Source organism: Rhinoderma darwinii, chromosome 10 (assembly GCF_050947455.1).
Source record: "Rhinoderma darwinii isolate aRhiDar2 chromosome 10, aRhiDar2.hap1, whole genome shotgun sequence".
Taxonomy (NCBI): domain Eukaryota; kingdom Metazoa; phylum Chordata; class Amphibia; order Anura; family Rhinodermatidae; genus Rhinoderma; species Rhinoderma darwinii.
The window spans coordinates 15339402-15347627 of NC_134696.1; the positions used below are offsets into that span (position 1 = coordinate 15339402).

Consider the following 8226-nt stretch of genomic DNA (forward strand, 5'->3'; position numbering starts at 1 on the left):
TTGCATTGACGCATAATTTTTTCGTATTCAAGGACCGTCTCTTCCTACAGCTCCAGGGTACAGCAATGGGGGCGACTTGTGCACCCTCATATGCTAACCTTTTTTTGGGGCTGTGGGAGAGGGACACTGTACAGTACATTCCGGGCCATGATTCAATTCTCCTATGGTCGAGGTATATAGACGATATTCTATTCATTTGGCAGGGCTCCACGTCTGACCTCGATTCTTTCCTTACTTCCCTTAATTTAAATAACATTAATGTGAAGCTTACGTGGCATTATAGCCAGACTCGTGTTGATTTCTTGGATATCTGCATTACCAAAGATGATAGTGGTTTTATTTCAACCGACATCTATAGGAAAAAAACCTCCACTAATGCCCTCCTCCATGCTACATCCGCTCATTATCCGAAAGTTACAACGTCTATACCGGTGGGTCAATTTTTAAGGGCTCGGCGTATCTGCTCCAATGACAGCAACTTTGAGCGCCAAGCACTGGATCTGACAACGAGGTTCAAAAAAGAAGCCGGTCACAGGGCGAAACGCGCGTCGAGGCGTTCATTCAGCCATTCATCTTCTTTGACCTTCTGCGCTCTGCATCATGTCCCAGGGTATGTGTTAGCTGTTAGCTTTTGTTTTGATTATGTCTCAGTCAGTGTTTTATTTATATTCTGGCGATTTTCTGAAAACTATTTGAGTTCTCTTGACACTTCATTCCTTTGCATACCTTGCAGGTTATAGTGGGCATGGATATTATCCATTGTCTACTTTTTTGTATCGCTGTCATCAGCTGGTAGTTATTTACCTTGTGTGTACTTTGCTATCTATATTTATAGGTGCACTATTATATTATATGCACTATTGGAGCGTGGTCTGGTCAATATTTTGGATGATTGACTCTGCTGTCTTGGTCTATTCCATCTGACCCTGCTGTTTGTATTTCTGTATATTATGTATCCCATTCTCTTTTCATTATATGTTATTTTCGATTATATTCAATAAAGTATTTTGTTTGCATTTGTGTATATTATTTGAGTATACTATCTTTCTTAGGGCTATGTCCCTTTATGGTTCAATTTTAGGTTGTCTACTTACAATAAGGGACCCCAATATACGCCATCTTTCTGGTGTGAGGTTTTTTTAGGTTGTCTTTCTATACATCTTGTATATAACCAGATTTTGAATAGAATTTCATTTTACCCTGAATTTCTTGTTTAGTAATTGGTTAATTTCTTGTTATAGCCGCTTTGTTTTTGGAATCTTTCCTTGTACTGGTAATAGTGGCGGGAGCTCGTGTGATCATCTGGGACATCATGGGGTATTATGAGGCTTCTGGATATTTTCATTATAATAACATTGTGAGAAAGATAAACATATAACATATAACTGTGGGCTTTCCTTTAGGACATCATTGTTATTTGCCTGTAATAGGTATTAAGAATCTTGATTTATGAACCTTAGATTTCTCTAGAGTCTGAGACACGGAATGTAAAAATGAATAGACAAAAAATTATTAGTAACACTTATCATGACATTTCTCATACTTAGGACTCATTCACATGGGCGTTCTGTATTATGGTTCTGTTCTGCACTGTGCTGTAATATGGCTACTATAGAAGTGCATGGGGTCTCTACTGTATCTCCCTTTAATATGAAGGTATACAGAGAATTTATCTGAAAGTTGTATGGAGGTATATAGAGACTTTATATGAAGGTTGTATGGAGGTATAAGAAAGCATTGATTCTAGGGGAGAATATCTCCATGCATACAGCCACACACATATACTGTATGGCCACGTACTAGGGAGCGTTCCAGCCTCTGTGTGCTGCAGTACAAGCTCCGTGCACAGGGCTCTGCTGTGTATCTGTGACCTTAATTCTGTTTTTGCAAAATTCAATAAAATAATCCTTTTTCTCTTTCTGTATTTTCCTGGGGCATTGGTTTGGGAAAATAAGTGGCTGGGGCCTTGCCAGCTTTGTCTTCCTGGAGTATAGTATAAATCTTCCTATCTACAATAATGAACGATTCTCAGATTGGGTCAATGTCACTTATGAATACCTCCCTGTGAGCGATCGTGTAGACGACCTACAGAGTAAACTTTCAATATCGGCAGATGATATTTACAGAGAATTTTGTTAATTTGCTTTGTTTGTGTCCAGTAAACTATATAAATGTTTTTATATAAGGTATAAAAGATAAGATGTCCAGCCACAACATCTGCATCCAGACTACGCGGAGCGCCAAGCCAAACTGGTTCTAATAAGATGGCACAGAGTACCCAGCCACACTGTCCATAACCAGACTACACAGGGCGGGATGCAGAATATCATAGAGGAGCGTGAGTATATAGCGCTGGTTATACACACATCACTGACTGTCTGATTAGGAGGTTTGCAGTGAATAATCAAAGAACTGGTTACCATTTGATGTTATTATTTATGTTTTATTTTTGTTGCAGTTTTACAGTTTATTGTAGTATTTTTTTGTGATTGAAGGGATTATTGCTGTGCTTTCGATCAATGTTATTGCTATTACAGTTTTATAATAAATTAGGAATATATAGTTCTTACGGATTCTTGTTTTCAGCGCTCACTTATCTCATTATACTAAATAGCAGTTCAAAATCAATTCTTAAAGACGTTGTTCACTCTGGATTTTGCCTACTAGTTAAAAGGGTCCCTTGACCCGTGATGTTAAAAAACAATTATCCGATAACTCATAAGAGTTATGACATTTACTTTCATAGTGTGGCACTACCGGGTTATTAACCAGTTCAGGACCGGGCTATTTTGAGCCTTCGGGACCAGACACAGTTTAGCCATTTTTAGCATGCGTTTAACGGCTATAACGTTTTCATTTGTTGGGCTAGCAAATAAATTTTTGTGATGTGTTTTTCGTAGACAACGCAGGTTTCTTTTTAGGTCATTTTTATACACATCCTTTTTGCTATTTTAGAGATTCTAGGTTTAAAGTTTGAAAGTAATAGTAGAAAAATATGCTTTTTTACTATTCAGCAAAAAAAAAATCTGGTAATAATATAGTTTTATCCCAAAGTAGACCTTTTATTTGTGATTGTCATTATCTACCATACATTTTTATATATTACATGTCTGCATTAGGGTAATTGGGTCAGGGCTAGCATTACTAAAATGATTGGCAGGGGGTAACAGGTTTTTTTTGCAGGTATTTTATTTTACCTTATTTTTCCACTGTAACTGGGCAGCACCAGGTACAGGGGAAATCTGCCCTCTTATAGTAACTCTTGCCACTAATTGGACTGTGCTGGGTCTACTTAGACCCGGCAGCAGTCTGCTACTAACGTTATCCTGGCGATCATATGGCCAGTCACATGATCACCGGGAACAATAGAGGCAGTGGGTTTAGACCCAGTTCTGGGTGTATGTGCAGATGAGGTTCCCACCTCATAGAGGTCACCTTGTTGTGGCAGGTGGGCTCACACAATTTCATCAAAATGTGCGTTAAGAACCTCCCTATTGTAAGTAGATTTAGCAGTAAGCATATTTATTTGTATTTAGCGGCTTAGGTGGCATTAGTGTTCGCAGTGTGCTGTCGCCATTTTCTTGTGTGCTCTCATTCAACGCTGTGTACAATAGATCTGAGAAGATAGAAGCAGCAAAAGCGATCGCTCGGGCAGCCAGCTAAAACCCATGCCATAAATACATTGTGGCACGGGCTTGAAGGACCCGGACCGCCGGAGGTTTATATATAGCCGGCAGTCGGAAAGCGGTTAAAGTGTAGAGAAATGTGTAGGCCCACCTAATGAGCTGAATGCTGGTGGACAAGCATGCTCAGTCACTCTCCCCACAGTCAGATCTCAGCCTATAGAAATAGCTTTCTGCCCAGCTTGTCAGGGAAATAACAGAGATTCTACAGTAGTATGGCATTATAGTATAGGAGACTTCTTCTCAGCTTGACAGGGAGGGATCAGAGCCTCTATTGTAGCATGGCAGTACAATTTAGGAGACTCCTTCTTCTAATCTTATTAGGACTGTAAAGCTCTGCATCCTGTCAGCAGATATAAAACCTGCACATGTCCACTCAGTCGAATTTTTTTAAATTATATTTCATTGGTTTCTAAGGGAGTGCATACAGTGGCTATCACACACTATATGTCAAATTTAAATGACTGAAAAAGGTCATACTTACTGATACAAAGGCAAGTTCAAACAGTAGTTCCCAGCAGGATGCAGACAAGCCACAATGCTACAAAGAGGGAGAAGCCTTATCTGTATGCAGTGATAAAACTAAGCAGCCACCCTGCTAATAAATAGGTGTGAGAGTGACTGTTCATCAGTATTTGACTTCATCAGCTGACATATAACTTCATATTGTGGCCCCACCTGGTGTTTAAAGTGTATAGCAATGCGGAAATCCACCTAATGAGTTTAGTGCTGGTAGACAAGCATGATCAGTCACTCTCCCCACAGCCAGGTCTCAACCTATAGAAATAGCTTTCTGTCCAGCTTGTCAGGAAAGAAGCAGAGATTCTACAGTAGCATGGCAGTTAAGCTTAGTAGACTGCTTTTTCTCATCTTGTTAGGACTATAAAGCTCTGAATCCTGACAGCAGATATACAGATATAAACCCTGTACATGTTCACTCAGTCTTGATTTTTTTATTTTATTATTTATCATTGGTTTCTAAGTGAGTGCATACTGTGGATATCACACACTAAAGGTCTTCACACTCTGCATCCCATGTTACCTATCTGCAGGGAAAGTAAGAAGGAGCTATATTGTCAGCAGGCAGAGGGGGAAGAAGACTGATTCTGCTCAGAGCCTTTTCTCCAAGGAAGCACACAAAAAAGGAAGGGAAAGAGAAAGGGATTTTTTTTCTATGCTAGAATCATTGCAAATAACACAGAAATTTACAGAATTTCTATACTTCATGGGATATTTAAAAGTGTTTTCCCATAATCAATATTTATCACCTTTCCTCTGATCGGTTTGGATTTGACCGCTAGGACCCCCACCAACCACAAGAACTGGGTTAATATTTACACTCCTGGGTGGCCCATATAAATGGAGCGGTATTGCGCATGATTGGCCAATGCTCCATTCTTTTTTCATGGGGCTGCCGGAGATAGCGCTTGGCAGCTCCATAGAAATGAATGGAGTGGTGGCCGAGCATATGTACTACCGCTCCATTCATTTGAGGCTCCCAGTAACAGCAAGGCAAACCTGTTCCCATAATCGGTGGGGCTCCCAGTGGTCGGACTCCACCAATCGGATATTTATCGCCTATCCTGTGGATGATTATGGGAAACCCCTTTAGCTCTGAATTCCCTAATAGGGTATATGAAGTTGGGTTGTATAAACTGGACAACTCCTTTAAACCACTATTCAATGTTTGAGCATATTTTTTATTTTTATTTTAGAATCTATGACTGCCTGACATACAGACACATTTCTGGGGTTTATTTGGTCTTATTTATACTTTAATAATAAGATTTGTTTATTTAAAGATCATTATTTCTCTATGTGAATTTATTATAATACAAGTTCCCATGACCGGCTCATGAAGATAATAAGTCATCATGTGATAAGTTATTCTTAGTAACATACTTTGTAAATTGAATCCTGGTAATTATATAAAGACCTTGTGCCTCGGTCTAGAGGTAGTCACCCCGTCTGTGATACAAGAGTAGATGATGGATTCTAGTCCCCATAAGGTCTATCATGTACATGACTTTGATTCCAGATAATATCTGGAGCATTACTTTTCAGATAAACCTGACATGGTCTTTGGAGATGACTTCTTGAAATTTCCCATTGATAATCTTAGACAACTTTTCACAGTGGGTATGTATCCTGATTTTATTACTCAGGTACTAAGATACATTGACGCATATATTATTGTATGTTTAACTTGTTTTAAAAAAATTGTAACAACTAAATATAAGTTGTGCAAATTTGTTTTTTTTGGGCGTGTGTGAGGTCAGAGGGGGCAACAACACTGTCCCAGTCATCTGGAAAATGACAGGGAGGAAAGTAAATCCCTGGTCATTTAATATGATGGGAAAAAAACCGGAGTTACAGGGTTTAGTAGCGCCATTGTGTTCAACTCTGTAATCTCGAAAACCCTGGAAAACTTTTTAGGATGATGAAGAACAACTAAAATATTCCAATTGTGGGTTTAATTACTTAACCCCTTATTGACCAACCTATTTCAGGCTTTCAGGTCCAAGCTATACTTTTTGTTTTTACATTGCCGCATTCCAAGTGCAATAACTTTTTTATTTTTCTTTGACGTAGCCATATGGTAACTTTGCGGGACGCCATGTGTTTTTTTTTAGCCCCATTCTGGGGTACATATAAATAATTAGTTTATTTTTGTTCATTTTTCTAGGTGGAAATGGAAAAAAAACAAAAATTCTGTCATTATTCTTTGCGTTTCTTATGGCGTTTACCATATGGCATAAATAAAATGTTAACTTTAATTTATGGGTCAGTAAAAATAAAGTATTTTCTAGAAGAGATACAGACATATGTCCTTGTTTATTCACAAAACCTATGGGGATTTAATATATTAGATGTTTCATTATTTTAAAAAAAAACTTTTCTGCAGGTCATATTGAAGGCGATATCTTGATTGACCTCAGTCTTGGTTCCTTCATTCATCATCTGTATTCAGCCTGTGAGTTTTTCAAAAACATCATAGTGCTGAAGGTCAATAACAGATGCATCATGGAGCTAAAGAGATGGGTGGACGATCGTACAGGAGCATTTTATTGGGGCCACACATCAACACTTCAAGAGAAAGAAGAAAACAGGTGACGTATTTGTCGAAATATCAATAGAAAAACCACTGTGAATGTTGTTGTCGTTCCTGATATAATAAATATAATGGGGAGAATGGGTAAAAACTCCAAAAAAGCTTTTCTCTGTTTATACAGAAGTCAGATGTAAAAATTCATATATACACTAAGTTAAATATTTTTATCCATAGGGAGTATAAGCCTGATACTTGGTGCATCAGCTATTTTCAAGCTTTACCTCTAGTATTACAAGTCAATAGTCCAGCGCTAAGTACTGAGCCACCATGTTGATGTTGACTGTGGGACAATCACTTTCCTTGTATTTTTTATTTTCCAGTGACCAGTTTGAGAACAAAGAAGAAAAAGTGAGATCAGCCATTCAACATATTGTGAAATACGACCTGGAGAAAGAGAATATGACAGACCCGCTGGTCTTACCACCAGCCGATTGTGTCATCTTTGCTGGTCTCCTGGACGTTATCAGCAAAGATCAAGATGATTACATCAGATATCTGAGGAAGTTCTCTAGGTTGCTGAAACTTGGAGGACGCCTCATATTAATTGTGGTTTTAGATGCAACATTTCACAAAATTGGGAAAGACACGTTCCATGTTATATGTTATGATGAGGATTTTGTCAGAAAATCTTTCGTTGGAGAAGGTTTTATCATTGATTACTGTAAGGTCAAGGAGAGGACGGCTGTGAGTGACATTAATGACTATAAGGCCATGATATTCATTGCAGCTCACAAGGAGAAGTAGGTTGAAACTTACAAAGTCTTCATGTCATTTGTTTATACATTTATCTTCAGAAAATATCTAATAATCAAATTGAATCTTCCTTAGTGAATTATAGAATAGCATAAAAATAATTGTTCAGTATTTTCTTGGTCCCTGCCTCGGACTGGTCCTCGATAATAGTGACAATAACGACCCTGATCATCTGGGACATCATAGGAGCCTGAAGTCTTGGGATCAGTTGCTTTCTCATTGTTTTTCTGTTCCTGCTTTATATGAAGCGTAATAAAGAGAAGTATATAGCAATAAACTGTGTTCTTTACTTCTGGGGGAAGGGGAGCACTAATCTACTTCATATACTTTACATACCTTGATTTATGAGTAGAATCTTACAAGATTATTAATTTTTAAACATATTTTATTAATTTTTGTAATGTTTTTTTTTAAACATTTTATACATACATTTCCATATATATAAAATAATAAGGTAAAAAATCCCCCTCCCCTTTGTGTTTCTGGCCTCGTCTTACTTGGCCTGACAAAAAAAAGATCAGCACTTGTGTTAACGGGCCATGCCAGGCCGTGTAAAAGGTCCCATAGTTTAAAGCAGCGGTAATAACATTTGAAACGCGCATCGGGTCTGACGGTCTCTCTCTGCAGAGGTATCATCATGGGTATGTTGTTGTTTTAATTTTTCCATGCTGCTTCATT

At 38.2% G+C, this 8226-nt stretch overlaps 1 pseudogene; it reads left to right on the forward strand.

Moving 5' to 3' along the window:
* The first annotated feature begins 5671 nt into the window (after nt 1–5671).
* LOC142661685 (nicotinamide N-methyltransferase-like) lies at nt 5672–7539 on the forward strand (annotated as a pseudogene).
* Nucleotides 7540–8226: the final 687 nt, after the last annotated feature.